Source organism: Arachis hypogaea, chromosome 4, assembly GCF_003086295.3.
Source record: "Arachis hypogaea cultivar Tifrunner chromosome 4, arahy.Tifrunner.gnm2.J5K5, whole genome shotgun sequence".
Lineage (NCBI taxonomy): Eukaryota > Viridiplantae > Streptophyta > Magnoliopsida > Fabales > Fabaceae > Arachis > Arachis hypogaea.
In genome coordinates, this window is record NC_092039.1 from 116,644,942 (window position 1) to 116,660,067 (window position 15,126).

General features: G+C 39.1%; 1 non-coding gene across 1 annotated transcript; it reads right to left on the reverse strand.

The window, feature by feature from the left end:
- Nucleotides 1–4,476: 4,476 nt before the first annotated feature.
- Nucleotides 4,477–4,584, reverse strand: LOC112799031 (small nucleolar RNA R71). Its single transcript, XR_003200620.1, has one exon. It is a non-coding gene; the product is annotated as a small nucleolar RNA R71 (small nucleolar RNA).
- Nucleotides 4,585–15,126: the final 10,542 nt, after the last annotated feature.

Consider the following 15,126-nt stretch of genomic DNA (forward strand, 5'->3'; position numbering starts at 1 on the left):
CACCTTCAATGGTCTAGAGAATTATTAGAATCTTGGAAAAAATAAGAAATCATCTTCAAGAAAATAGATGGGCACTTAGAGCAAATAAGGAAACACTTCGGGTTGCCAAGCAGTGAGGATGAAGACCAATTTGTGGGTGAGGAAGTGGAAAAAGAAGAACAAAAGGTCCATGTGTCAAGTGAAATTTCAATGAAGAACAAGGTGGTTGAGAATGAAATTGAACTTGAGGTGATAAAGGAACATGAACATTCACAACCCTCACAAATTTCCCTTGAATCTGTGATCGAAAAATATGAAGAGGAGATGAAGAAATCTTGGGAAGATCAACAAACCTCCTCCATAGAAGAGCTATTAAAGCAAATGTTGAGTGTAAAAGAGGAATTGGAAGAGCAAGAAAAAGAGGCCCCTATACCAAGTAAAATCCCAATGAAGAATGAGGTTGTAAGGGAGGAAAACAACCAAGGGAGTTGATGAGCGGATAATTTGTATACTTTTTGGCATTGTTTTTAGTATGTTTTTAGTATGATCTAGTTAGTTTTTAGTATATTTTTATTAGTTTTTAGTTAAAATTCACTTTTCTGGACTTTACTATGAGTTTGTGTGTTTTTCTGTGATTTCAGGTATTTTCTGGCTGAAATTGAGGGACCTGAGCAAATATCTGATTCAGAGACCAAAAAGGACTGCAGATGCTGTTGGATTCTGACCTCCCTGCACTCGAAGTGGATTTTCTGGAGCTACAGAAGCCCAACTGGCGCGCTCTCAATGGCGTTGGAAAGTAGACATCCTGGGCTTTTCAGCAATATATGATAGTCCATACTTTGCCCAAGATTTGATGGCCCAAACCGGCGTTCAAAGTCACCTCAAGAAATCCCAGCGTTAAACGCTGGAACTGGCACCCAAATGGGAGTTAAACGCCCAAACTGGCACCAAAGCTGGCGTTTAACTCCAAGAAGAGTCTCTACACGAAATTTGCTTCATTGCTCAGCCCAAGCACACACCAAGTGGGCCCGGAAGAGGATTTTTATGTCATTTACTCATTTCTGTACACCTTAGGCTACTAGTTCTTATAAGTAGGACCTTTTACTATTGTATTAGAATCTTTGGATCACTTTAGATCTCGAGATCAGACTTTGGTAGCTATCTTCATTTTATGCTATCTTAGATCATTGGGAGGCTGGCCATTCGGCCATGCCTAGACCTTATGCTTATGTATTTTCAACGGTGGAGCTTCTACACACCATAGATTAAGGTGTGGAGCTCTGCTGTACCTCGAGTATTAATGCAATTACTATTGTTCTTCAATTCAATTCCACTTGTTCTTGTTCCAAGATATCACTTGTTCTTCAACTTGATGAAGGTGATGATTGACGCCCATCACCATTCTCACTCATGAACAAAGTGACTGACAACCACTCTTGTTCTACAAGCATTTGAGGCTTGGTGAATATCTCTTGGATTCCTGATTGCACGATGCATGGTTGATCGCCTGACAACCGAGTGCTCGCCTGACAAACGAGCCAACCATTCCGTGAGATCAGAGTCTTTGTGGTATAGGCAGGACCTGATGGCGGCATTCAAGAGAATCCGGAAGGTCTAAACCTTGTCTGTGGTATTCTGAGTAGGATTCAATGATTGAATGACTGTGACGTGCTTCAAACCTGTAACCTACTGGGCGTTAGTGACAGACGCAAAAGAGTGATTCTATTCCGGTAGGGGAGGGAACCAAACCGGTGATTAGCCGCACTGTGACAGAGTGCATGAGCATTAGTTTTCACTGCGAGGATGGGAGGTAGCTGCTGACAACAGTGAAACCCTACACGAGCTTGCCATGGAAAGGAGTAAGAAGAATTGGATGAAGGCAGTAGGAAAGCAGAGAGACGGAAGGGAAGGCGTCTTCATACGCTTATCTGAAGTTCCTACCAATGAATTACATAAGTATCTCTATCTTTACCTTTGTGTTATTTTCGTTCATCACTATATCCATTTGAGTTTGCCTGACTAAGATTTACAAGATGACCATAGCTTGCTTCAATACTAACAATCTCCGTGGGATCGACCCTTACTCGCGTAAGGTTTATTACTTGGACGACCCAGTGCACTTGCTGGTTAGTTGTGCGAAGTTGTGTAATGCCATGGTATTGAGCTACCACGTTTTTGGAGCCATTACCGGGGATTATGAGAGTTGTGAAAAAGTAATGTTCACAATTTCGCGCACCAAGTTTTTGGCGCCGTTGCCGGGGATTGTTCAAGTTTTGAGCAAGCTTTTGGTAACATCAGTGCCAAGATCCGGCAGCAACATCAAGTTTTTGGTGTTATTGCCCGGGATTGTTCAGGCTGGACAACTGACGGTTCATCTTGTTGCTTAGATTAGGTATTTATTTTTTCGAAATTCTTGAAGATGAATTCTAGAGTTTCATGATGATTTGTTGAAATCTGGCTGGCTGAGAAGCCATGTCTAATCTCATTGGACCGAGGTTTCAACTTATCATCACAAGAGCTTGTTGATTTCTTATCAATCTTGCTTTTGGAGCGGTGATCTGCTAAGGCTTGGCTGGCCTCTGGCCATGTCTAGTGTTTTGGACCGAAGCTTTCTTTGAAAGCTTGGCTGGCTGTGAAGCCATGTCTAATTCCTGGACCGGAGTCTTAGACTAACATTGCACTGATTCCTGGAATTCTCATTAAGAATTTTGATATCTTTTTCCATTTAATTTTCGAAAAACACAAAAAAATTTTACAAAATTATAAAATCCAAAAATATTTCTTGTTTAAGTCTAGTGTCTCATCATAAGTTTGGTGTCAATTGCATGCATTCATGTGTCTAAGTGATCTTCAAGATGTTCTTGATGATTTACTTGCTCTGATCTTTGAAATTCTATTGACTTGATTGTTTTGAGTGTCTCATATGCATTTTCATTCTGTTAGTGTCAGCAGTATACAAACTGCTAAGTTTGGTGTCTTGCATGCATTGTTATTTGATTCTTGTTGCATTTTGGTTTGTCCTTATTATTAAAAATCCAAAAATATTTTTAATTTGTCTCTTTTCAAGTCAATAATACAGAGAATTGAAGATTCAGAACATACAGCAAAGGAATTGCACAGAAAAAGCTGGGCGTTCAAAACGCCCAGTGAAGAAGGACAGACTGGCGTTTAACGCCAGCCAGGGTACCTGGTTGGGCGTTTAACGCCCAAAAGGGTAGCATTTTGGGCGTTAAACGCCAGAATGGATACCATTCTGGGCGTTTAACGCCAGGATGGCTAAAGGGGGAAGATTTTGTTTTCAAATCAATTTTTTTCTAAGTTTTCAAAATTTCTTCCAAATCAAATCTTTTTCAAATCAATTTTTTCAATCAAATCTTTTTCAAAATTAACTTCTTTCCTTTTTCAAAGAAACTTACTATCAATTAATGATTTGATTCAACATTTCAAGTATGTTGCCTTTTCTGTTGAGAAAGGTTTAATGTTTGAATCATATCTTCTCTTGTTAAGTCAAGTTTTTAATTTTCAAATCAAATCTTTTTAAAATGTTTTTCAAATCATATCTTCTCAATCACATCTTTTTAAAACCAATCATATCTTCTTAACCACATCTTTTTCAAAATAGTTTTCAATCAAATGTTTCTGATTTCTAATTTCAAAATCTTTTTCAAAAATCATTTGATTTCTTTTCCCTTTTCATTTTCGAAAATTAAGTAATGTTTTTCAAAAATATTTTTCAAATTTCCTACTTAATTTTCGAAAATGACTTCCCTCCTTCTCACATCCTTCTATTTATGGACTAACACTATCCCTTAATGCAAAATTCGAACTCTATCTTCTTTGTTAAGTTCGAATTGTCCACTTCTGTCTTCTACTCTTCTTTTCCTCTGACACCTAAAGGAATCTCTATACTGTGACATAGAGGATTCCACATTTTCTTGTTCCCTTCTCTTTCTTATGAGCAGGAGCAAAGACAAAGGCATTCTTGTTGAGGCTGATCCTGAAACTGAAAGGACCTTGAAGAGAAAGCTAAGAGAAGCAAAAGCACAACTCTCTTTAGAGCACTTGAACGAACTCTTCAAGGAAGAAGAACAAATGGCAGCCGAAAACAACAACAATGCCAACAATGCAAGGAAGGTGCTGGGTGACTTTACTGCACCTACTCCCGACTTCTATGGGAGAAGCATCTCTATCCCTGCCATTGGAGCAAACAACTTTGAGCTTAAGCCTCAATTAGTTTCTCTAATGCAACAGAATTGCAAGTTCCATGGACTTCCACTGGAAGATCCTCATCAGTTTTTAGCTGAGTTCTTGCAAATCTGTGACACAGTCAAGACTAATGGGGTTGACCCTGAGGTCTACAGACTGATGCTATTCCCTTTTGCTGTAAGAGACAGAGCTAGAACATGGTTGGATTCTCAACCTAAAGAAAGCCTGGACTCTTGGGAAAAGCTAGTCAATGCCTTCTTGGCAAAGTTCTTTCCACCTCAAAAATTGAGTAAGCTTAGAGTGGAAGTCCAAACCTTCAGACAGAAGGAAGGAGAATCCCTCTATGAAGCTTGGGAAAGATACAAACAATTGATCAGAAAGTGTCCCACTGATATGCTTTCTGAATGGAGCATCATAGGTATTTTCTATGATGGTCTCTCTGAACTGTCCAAGATGTCTTTGGATAGCTCTTCTGGAGGATCTCTTCATCTGAAGAAGACGCCTACTGAAGCTCAAGAACTGATTGAAATGGTTGCAAATAACCAATTCATGTACACTTCTGAAAGAAATCCTGTGAACAATGGGACTAGTCAGAAGAAAGGAGTTCTTGAGATTGACACTCTGAATGCCATTTTGGCTCAGAATAAAATATTGACCCAACAAGTCAATATGATTTCTCAAAGTCTGTCTGGAATGCAAAATGCACCAAGCAGTACTAAGAAAGCTTCATCTGAGGAAGAAGCTTATGATCCTGAGAACCCTTCAATAGAAGAGGTGAATTACATGGGAGAACCCTATGGAAACACCTATAATCCTTCATGGAGGAATCATCCAAATATTTCATGGAAGGATCAACAGAGACCCCAACAAGGTTTCAATAACAATAATGGTGGAAGAAACAGGTTTAGCAATAGCAAGCCTTTTCCATCATCTTCTCAGCAACAGACAGAGAGTTCCAAGCAGAATACCTCTGACTTGGCAACCATGGTCTCTGATCTAATCAAAACCACTCAAAGTTTCATGACTGAAACTAGATCTTCCATTAGGAATTTGGAAGGACAAGTGGGTCAGCTGAGCAAGAAAATTTCTGAACTTCCTCCAAGCACTCTCCCAAGCAATACTGAAGAAAACCCAAAAGGAGAGTGCAAGGCCATCAACATGGCCAAATTCTGGGAGGAAGAAGAGGCAGTGAACACCACTGAGGAAGACCTCAATGGACGCCCACTAACCTCCAATGAGTTCCCCAATGAGGAACCTTGGGAATCTGAGGCTCAAGATGAGACCATAGAGATTCCATTGGACTTACTTCTGCCATTCATGAGCTCTGATGAGTATTCTTCTTCTGAAGAGGATGAGTATGTCACTGAAGAGCAAGTTGCTAAATACCTTGGAGCAATCATGAAGCTAAATGACAAGTTATTTGGAAATGAGACTTGGGAGGATGAACCCCCTTTGCTCACCAAAGAACTGGATAACTTGTCTAGGCAGCAATTGCCTCAAAAGAGGCAGGACCCTGGGAAGTTTTCTATACCTTGTACCATAGGCACCATGACCTTCAAGAAGGCCTTGTGTGACTTAGGATCAAGCGTAAACCTCATGCCCCTCTCTGTAATGGAGAAATTAGGGATCTATGAGGTACAAGCTGCAAAAATCTCACTAGAGATGGCAGACAACTCAAGAAAATAAGCTTATGGACTTGTAGAGGATGTTTTGGTGAAGATTGAAGACCATTACATCCCTACTGATTTCATAGTCCTAGAGACTGGGAAATGCATGGATGAATCCATCATCCTTGGCAGACCCTTCCTAGCCACAGCAAAGGCTGTGATTGATGTTGATAGAGGAGAGTTGATCATTCAAGTGAATGAAGAATCCTTGGTGTTTAAGGCCCAAGGATATACCTCTGTCATCATGGAGAGGAAGCATGAAGGGCTTCTCTCAAAACAGAGCCAAACAGAGCCCCCACAACCAAACTCTAAGTTTGGTGTTGGGAGGCCACAACCAAACTCTAAGTTTGGTGTTGAACCCCCACATTCAAACTCTAAGTTTGGTGTTGGGAGGTTCCAACACGGTTCTGAGCATTTCTGAGGCTCCATGAGAGTCCTCTGTCAAGCTAATGACAATAAAGAAGCGCTTGTTGGGAGGCAACCCAATGTTTTATAATTAATTATTTTTTTTGTTATTTTATCTTTTTTTGTAGGTTGATGATCATAAGAAGTCACAAAAACAATGAAAAAAGCAAAAACAAAATGAAAAACAGGAAGAAAAACAGCACACCCTGGAGGAAGATGCTGCTGGCGTTTAAACGCCAGTCAGCCTAGCAGTGGGGCGTTTAACGCCCAGTCTGGCACCCTTCTGGGCGTTTAACGCCAGAAAGGGGCACCAGACTGGCGTTAAACGCCAGTAAAGGGCAAGAACCTGGCGTTAAACGCCAGGAATGGGCACCAGCCCGGCGTTTAACGCCAGAAATGGCTCAAAACGTGGATTTTGATGCCATTTGGTGCAAGGATGCCTTTTCCTTGACACCACAGGATCTGTGGACCCCACAGGACCCTACCATCACTCTCTCTCTTCTTCCCCCATTCACCAATCACCTCAACACCTCTTCCCCAAAAACCCCTCACCTATCAAATCCCATCTTTCTCTTCACCACTCACATCCATCCTTCATAAATCCCCACCAACCTCACCCTTCAAATTCAAACCACTTCCCCTCCCAAACCCACCCATCATGGCCGAACCCTTTACCCCCTCTCTCCTATATATACCCTTCTTCAACCCTTCATTTTCACACAACCTAAACACCACTTCTCCCCCTCTTTGGCCGAACACACCACCATCTCCCTCTTCCTCATTTCTTCTTCTTCTACTCTCTTCTTTCTTCTTTTGCTCGAGGACGAGCAAACATTTTAAGTTTGGTGTGGTAAAAGCGTTGCTTTTTCATTTTTCCATAACCATTATGGCATCCAAGGCCGGAGAAACCTCTAGAAAGAGGAAAGGGAAGGCAAAGGCTTCCACCTCCGAGTCATGGGAGATGGATAGATTCATCTCAAGGGTGCATCAAGACCACTTCTATGAAGTTGTGGCCTTGAAGAAGGTGATCCCCGAGGTCCCCTTTTCACTCAAAAAGGGTGAATATCCGGAAATCCGACATGAGATCCGAAGAAGAGGTTGGGAAGTTCTTACCAACCCCATTCAACAAGTCGAAATCTTGATGGTTCAAGAGTTCTATGCCAATGCATGGATCACCAAGAACCATGATCAAAGTGTGAACCCGAATCCAAAGAATTATCTTACTATGGTTCGGGGGAAATACTTGGATTTTAGTCCGGAGAGTGTGAGGGTGGCGTTCAACTTGCCTATGATGCAAGGAGATGAACATCCTTACACTAGAAGGGTCAACTTTGATCAAAGGTTGGACCAAGTCCTCACAGTTATATGTGAAGAGGGCGCACAATGGAAGCAAGATTCAAGAGGAAAGCCAGTCCAATTGAGAAGGCATGACCTCAAGCCCGTGGCTAGAGGGTGGTTAGAGTTCATACAACGCTCAATCATCCCCACTAGCAACCGGTCCGAAGTTACCATAGACCGGGCCATCATGATCCATAGCATCATGATTGGAGAAGAAGTAGAAGTTCATGAGGTTATAGCCCAAGAACTCTATAAAGTGGCGGACAAGACCTCCACCGTGGCAAGGTTAGCCTTTCCTCATCTCATTTGTCACCTCTGTTATTCAGTTGGAGTTGACATAGAGGGAGACATCCCCATTGATGAGGACAAGCCCATCACCAAGAAAAGGATGGAGTACACAAGAGATCCCACTCATCATGAAATCCCTGAAATTCCTCAAGGGATGAATTTTCCTCCACAAAACTATTGGGAGCAACTACACACCTCCCTAGGAGAGTTGAGTTCCAACATGGGACAACTAAGGGTGGAGCATCAAGAACACTCCATCATCCTTCATGAGATTAGAGAAGATCAAAGAATCATGAGGGAGGAGCAACAAAGACAAGGAAGAGACATTGAGGAGCTCAAGCACTCCATAGGATCTTCAAAAGCAAGAAAGAGCCGCCATCACTAAGGTGGACCCGTTCTTTGATTTCCTTGTTATTTGTTCTTCTGTTTTTCGAAAATTTATGCTTATGTTTATCCATGTTTGTGCTTGTGATCATTAGTGTCTTAGTGTCCATGCCTTAAAGTTATGAATGTCCTATGAATCCATCACCTTTCTTGAATAAAAATGTGCTTAATTGAAAAAGGAAGAATTGCATGAATTTTGAATTTTATAATAGTTTAATTATTTTGATGTGGTGGTAATATTTTTGTTCTCTGAATGTATGCTTAAACAGTGCATATGTATCTTGAATTTGTGGTTCATGAATGTTGGCTCTTGAAAGAATGATGAAAAAAGAGACATGTTACTGAGGATCTGAAAAAATCATTAAAATGATTCTTGAAGCAAGAAAAAGCACTTTCAAAAAAAAAAAAGAAAAAAATCGAAAAAAAGAGAGAAAAAAAATAGGAAAATAAAGAGTTGTGATCCAAGGCAAATAAGAGTGTGCTTAAGAACCCTGGACACCTCTAATTGGGGACTTTAGCAAAGCTGAGTCACAATCTGAAAAGGTTCACCCAATTATGTGTCTGTGGCATGTATGTATCCGGTGGTAATACTGGAAGACAGAGTGCTTTGGGCCACAGCCAAGACTCAATAAATAGCTATGTTCAAGAATCATCATACTTCACTAAGAGAATCATTAGCACTATCTGGACTCTGAGTTCCTAAAGAAGCCAACCATTCTGAATTTCAAAGGATAGAGTGAGATGCCAAAACTATTCAGAGGCAAAAAGTTAAAAGCCCCGCTCATCTAATTAATACTGATCTTCACAGATGTTTTTGGAATTCATTGCATATTCTCTTCTTTTTATCTTATTTGATTTTCAGTTGCTTGGGGACAAGCAACAATTTAAGTTTGGTGTTGTGATGAGCGGATAATTTGTATACTTTTTGGCATTGTTTTTAGTATGTTTTTAGTATGATCTAGTTAGTTTTTAGTATATTTTTATTAGTTTTTAGTTAAAATTCACTTTTCTGGAATTTACTATGAGTTTGTGTGTTTTTCTGTGATTTCAGGTATTTTCTGGCTGAAATTGAGGGACCTGAGCAAAAATCTGATTCAGAGACCAAAAAGGACTGCAGATGCTGTTGGATTCTGACCTCCCTGCACTCGAAGTGGATTTTCTGGAGCTACAGAAGCCCAACTGGCGCGCTCTCAACGGCGTTGAAAAGTAGACATCCTGGGCTTTCCAGCAATATATGATAGTCCATACTTTGCCCAAGATTTGATGGCCCAAACCGGCGTTCAAAGTCACCTCAAGAAATCCCAGCGTTAAACGCTGGAACTGGCACCCAAATGGGAGTTAAACGCCCAAACTGGCACCAAAGCTGGCGTTTAACTCCAAGAAGAGTCTCTACACGAAATTTGCTTCATTGCTCAGCCCAAGCACACACCAAGTGGGCCCGGAAGAGGATTTTTATGTCATTTACTCATTTCTGTACACCTTAGGCTACTAGTTCTTATAAGTAGGACCTTTTACTATTGTATTAGAATCTTTGGATCACTTTAGATCTCGAGATCAGACTTTGGTAGCTATCTTCATTTTATGCTATCTTAGATCATTGGGAGGCTGGCCATTCGGCCATGCCTAGACCTTATGCTTATGTATTTTCAACGGTGGAGCTTCTACACACCATAGATTAAGGTGTGGAGCTCTGCTGTACCTCGAGTATTAATGCAATTACTATTGTTCTTCAATTCAATTCCGCTTGTTCTTGTTCCAAGATATCACTTGTTCTTCAACTTGATGAAGGTGATGATTGACGCCCATCACCATTCTCACTCATGAACAAAGTGACTGACAACCACTCTTGTTCTACAAGCATTTGAGGCTTGGTGAATATCTCTTGGATTCCTGATTGCACGATGCATGGTTGATCGCCTGACAACCGAGTGCTCGCCTGACAAACGAGCCAACCATTCCGTGAGATCAGAGTCTTCGTGGTATAGGCAGGACCTGATGGCGGCATTCAAGAGAATCCGGAAGGTCTAAACCTTGTCTGTGGTATTCTGAGTAGGATTCAATGATTGAATGACTGTGACGTGCTTCAAACCTGTAACCTACTGGGCGTTAGTGACAGACGCAAAAGAGTGATTCTATTCCGGTAGGGGAGGGAACCAAACCGGTGATTAGCCGCACTGTGACAGAGTGCATGAGCATTAGTTTTCACTGCGAGGATGGGAGGTAGCTGCTGACAACAGTGAAACCCTACACGAGCTTGCCATGGAAAGGAGTAAGAAGAATTGGATGAAGGCAGTAGGAAAGCAGAGAGACGGAAGGGAAGGCGTCTTCATACGCTTATCTGAAGTTCCTACCAATGAATTACATAAGTATCTCTATCTTTACCTTTGTGTTATTTTCGTTCATCACTATATCCATTTGAGTTTGCCTGACTAAGATTTACAAGATGACCATAGCTTGCTTCAATACTAACAATCTCCGTGGGATCGACCCTTACTCGCGTAAGGTTTATTACTTGGACGACCCAGTGCACTTGCTGGTTAGTTGTGCGAAGTTGTGTAATGCCATGGTATTGAGCTACCACGTTTTTGGAGCCATTACCGGGGATTATGAGAGTTGTGAAAAAGTAATGTTCACAATTTCGCGCACCAGGAGTCCACACTCCAATGAAGTAGAAAGTTGTATGGAAGATGATTTAATTGAACCATCAATCCAAGAGGTTCTTGATGAAGAGGACACTCCAACCATCACACAACACCTAAGTCTTGAAATCAAGGAAGTGAATGCAATCAATAAAAACATTCAAAGAAGGATTGTGACCAAGAAACAAAAGACAACATCCATGAAAAAGAGAAGGTCAACAAAAAGCAATCCAACCCCCACCCCAACAAGCAAGAGGAATCAAGCTAATAACAACAAAAGAAGGCTTGTTAGGAGACAATCAAATCAAGGGGCATCAATTTTCTCTTCTTCTCCCTTGAAGTCATTTCTTTTAACCAATTGGAAGAAGAGGAAGAAAATTAAGAACCACATGTCAAGCTAATGACATTAAAAGAGCGCTTGTTGGGAGGCAACCCAACTGTTGGTAACATTTTCTTTCCTTGCTTAGTTTACTTTCAATAATTTGGCATATGATTGCATTCTAAGTTTGGTGTTGCATGCAACAATTTGATCTTCAATCTTTAGTGGGTACTTGCATCATTCTAAAATGAAAGTGTCACACTAAGTTTGGTGTTGCCACTTACCTTTCATGCATAGTACCATGCACAACTCACTTATTGATGCAATCATATTGTCTCTTTTCTTTGTGCCTTGATTGTCATCTTTAATTTTTGCTTGCTTAAACACATGCATTACTTACATCTCTTTCTTGAAGACATTCATGATTAATCATAAATTCCACCACCATTATTTTATTTGTTGCTTGAGGACAAGCAATCATTCTAAGTTTGGTGTTGGGAAAGGAAGGAGTAGGAGGAAAATGACAATAACAAAGATGAAGATCTACAAGGTGGTTAAGTTCTTTTTCCTCTTATTTATCTTTTATACTTTCAATTGCATGATTGTCTTCCATTTCTTTTATATGCATGTGTGTTCTTCTTTTTGGAAAAGCATAGCTTGATATTTGAATTGCAACATGTTGCTTTTACATCATAACTACCATTTTGAATTTTGTGAGTCAAAGTAATTAAGTATCATGATCATAAACAAACAAGGTAATTATAGAAGAATCTAGCATGAGCATATAAGTATTGGAAGGCTAGCATGACTATTGTTGCTCAATTACATTTGAATTTGTTTAATTGAAGTTTTCATCTAGGATATTTTATGAAATGTTTGAAATATTGAAAACCTTGAACAAGCAAATCAATTAAAAGATTAAGAAAGAAAAAGGAAAAAATGAGAAAGTTGAAGACTCTGAGTACCAATGACATTTCATTAGTCAAGTACTTGTGGTGTTTATGTATCAAGCAAAAAGCTTGAAAACAAAACACTTAGAGTCAAGACTAGGCTCAAGTGCAAAGCACTCCCTCAAAGCTCAAGGCTCTAAGCACCAATGATTAGAAGGAAAGTAAAGAAAAGGAATAAATGAGCTTAAAAAGTCCTCTAATTAAATGCTTGTGGTGCTTATGTACAAGTGGTAATACTTGAAAACAAAGCATTTAGAGTCAAAGCTTTTAACTAATGGTGCAAAGCACCCAAGAAGCTAAGCTAAGAAAAAGATGAAAAGCTTGTTTCAAGTAAGGAACATAAAGAAAAATATTTCATAAAATGAGCTAGATAGAAGCATCAATCATTTGAATTTCTTTTGAGATTGTAACATGCATAACAAACTAGCCAACCATGAACTTTAATTGCTATTCTTCTCACCTTGGATTGTCAATCTTTATTGAATAATTCTTTGTTTGCTTGAGGACAAGCAAAGTTTAAGTTTGGTGTTGTGATGACTACACATCATGTTATGTTTTTCTATGCTTTTTCATATAAAAATCAATTCATAATGCTTAATTATGGGAGTGTTTTGGTGATTAAATTGAATATTGCTTTGATTGCTTGAATTAATAAATTTTGTAGGAAATTATGGAAAATGAAGCAATAAAAGCACTAATAGAGGAAGCACACTCCCAAGGTGGCAAAAAAGTTGGAAACAAACTCAAAGAGAAGCAAAGAGGATTTGCAACCCTGACCTCTTTACACTCCAACAAGAATAACTCGAGCTACAAAGCTCCAAATGAAGTGATCTCAGTGTCATTAGAAAGTAGACTTCCAGAGCTTTCCAACCATATATAACACTTTATAGTTGACAATGATTTGAGGGGACAAATTGCTATTCGTTTAGCTTCACAATTTCAGCGTAAAACAAGTCCCTGCAGTTCGCCAGACTGACCTCTTCACCTTCAAAAGATCATAACTTGGGTTAGAGAAGTCCAATTGACATGCTTCCAGCGGCGTTGGAAAGCTGAGATCTAGGGCTTTCCAAAGATATATAATAGTCTATAGTGAACATTCAATTTGGAGACCCAAACAGACCAATACTTCAGCGTGTAAGGTTTTTCCAAACCTTCAAAAGCCCAAAATGCCACTTCAATGACACTCCACATTGGGCCACTTCCAAATACTCCAATCCCTTCATTTATTCTTCAATGTTTCAAGCTTCTATGAAGGGAGTTAAAAGTTCACAAGCCCAAGTCAAGCCACAAGTAACAATCAATCAAGGCCACAAGAATCATCTAGAAGTAATTAGAAAATTTGCATTTGATTGTAATTTCATTTGAATTTGTAATTTAGGTAGCTTATAAATAGGGCCTTAGATTTATCATTTGGGACACACCATGGAGGAGTGGAGGTGACTCCGCTCCCCTTTCACTCTCATTCTCTTCTCTTCTTCTATTTTCTTTCATTCACACTTTTGTAAATATTTTTGTTATGATGAGTTTCTAATTTCCAACATTTGGGAGAGAGAGCTCTATTGCAATTTAATGGGTTGATTTATTTTCATTCTTCATCTTCAATTCTTCTTTCATTGTTTCTTTAGAGAGAGTCTTTGTGCTTCAAAGATCTAATTACTATCGAGAGAGGGATTAGATCTATTTAAATTCTATGATGAACTTGAGAAAGGAGTCATAGAATTTAGTTTGAGGCTCTTCTCTCACAACTCTCTTGATTGATAATTCTTAGCTTGATATGTGAGATGTAATCACTTTGAATTGAAATCTTGAGGGTTGTGTGGCTCTAAATTAGAGACCATTCTTCATCTCTTCTCATGAGTAATTAGATCAAGAGATTGGCAATTGATCAAGTCAAGAGAAATCAAATCACCAAGAGATTGGGGTTTGATTACTTATGATTTGCCAAGAGATCAATGATTGCATGATTGAAGTGGAGATGAGAATTGTTGATCTTGAGAATGCAATATCTCTTGATCTCAATGTTAATTTCATTCTTAATTCTTGTTATTTACTTCTTGTCTTTAATTCTTGTCATTTAATTGTTCTCTTTAAATTCTTGTCATTTACTTATGCCTTCCAAGTGTTTGTAGAAATACTTCACTTGGTTTTACTTTCTAGTCATTTACTTTCTTGCACTTTACTTTCTTGTACTTTCTATTCCTTGCAATTTACATTCTTGCACTTTAATTTTTAGCACTTTAATTTCTTGTCATTTACTTTCCTTGCACTTTATTGCTTTTCTTTAATTTCAAGTCATTTACATTTCTTGTTGCTTATCACTCAAACATGAATCGTCCAACTAGAACAATTAATTAACTATTGCTTGCTTAATCCATTAATCCTCGTGGGATCGACCTCACTCTAAGTGAGTTTTACTACTTGATACGACCCGGTATACTTGCCGGTAAATACGTGAAATCAAATTTTTACGTATCACTATTCGGTAGCTAAAAAACTTTCCGATAAAATAGTGACTGTTGTATTTGCCTCACTAATTTGCGACTTGTAATTAGCGAGGAAAGCATTAGTTGCTAGGCGGTAGCTAATTTGTCACAAATTATATTTTGCGTCAGATTAGTGATGATTTTACGACTCTTTTCCTGGTAGCTAATCGGCTATATTCTTGTAGTGTTTTAGGTTTTTCGGCAGGACATTATTTTTTTTGCACTTTTTGTTGGCCAGGTTCATGTCATTGGTTTGACATATATGTAGAAAGCAGAGATCTAAAAATTTGTAATGATGATTGTAACACCCTCACTATCAGAATGTCACGCTTCCAGCTGTGCTACTCTGATAGCAAGAAGTATTATGACAACTTCATATACTTAATAATAAAATAGGAGCCTTTGACTTGAAATCGTATCACTATTCTTTTTAAAACCAGAAAAAGAATATTTTTTAAATAAAACAAA